Raw genomic sequence first — 751 nt, 5'->3', positions numbered from 1 at the left:
TGTTTGGGTTCTTGGGACCCCAGTGTTCATCCCTGCCTGTGGCAGGGGGTCAGGCTAGATGATCTGTTCAGGTCCCTCCTGACCCCAGCTACTATAAAACTAGCCACAGGGCACCGGCCCAAGGGGGCTGGCCTGGCCTGGCCTGGCCCGTGCTGTTGGACCCTCGCTGCTCCCAGCCCTGACCTCAGCTACCCACCTGCTAGCAGCGAGGGCCCTCTCCATCCCCCTGCTCCAGTGAGCGCCAAGGGCTGCATCACCCGTGCCGGCTGTACGTGAGGGCAGGGCAGCTGGTCCCAGGCTCCGCGGCAGGAGAGGCGATGCCTGGCTGTGGCAGGTGTGGTCCCCGTCTCGCCGCCCTGCAGCTGTGGGCGACCGCCACCACGAGCAGGCGGCAGGGGGCTGGGCTGGCCAGACCCCCCCGTTATCCCCTGGGGCAGGGGCCTGCCCCCCCGCCCAGCCGGCCCCTGCCTCGGGCCTGGGACCTGGAGTCCCCTTGCAGCCGCTTGCCTCTGCTCCCAGCTGCAGAGCAAGGGGGCGTCGGTGGTGGCAGCACTAGGGCGCAGCCCCCTCCAGCCCTGCCCCGGTGCTGCCCCCGCCGCTGCAGAGCTGTGCCTGGCTTCCCCGGTTCGCCTCCCGCCGTCCCCGTGTGACTTGGCTGCAGCGCGACGTTTCATTGCGCCAATAAAGGTTTTCTGTGATTAAGACGTGTCTCCTGCGAGGCGTCGTGCTGGGGGTGGGGGGTCCCGGGGGC

Source organism: Alligator sinensis, unplaced genomic scaffold (genome assembly GCF_000455745.1).
Source record: "Alligator sinensis unplaced genomic scaffold, ASM45574v1 scaffold987_1, whole genome shotgun sequence".
NCBI classification, from domain to species: domain Eukaryota; kingdom Metazoa; phylum Chordata; order Crocodylia; family Alligatoridae; genus Alligator; species Alligator sinensis.
This window is presented reverse-complemented; position numbering follows the sequence as displayed.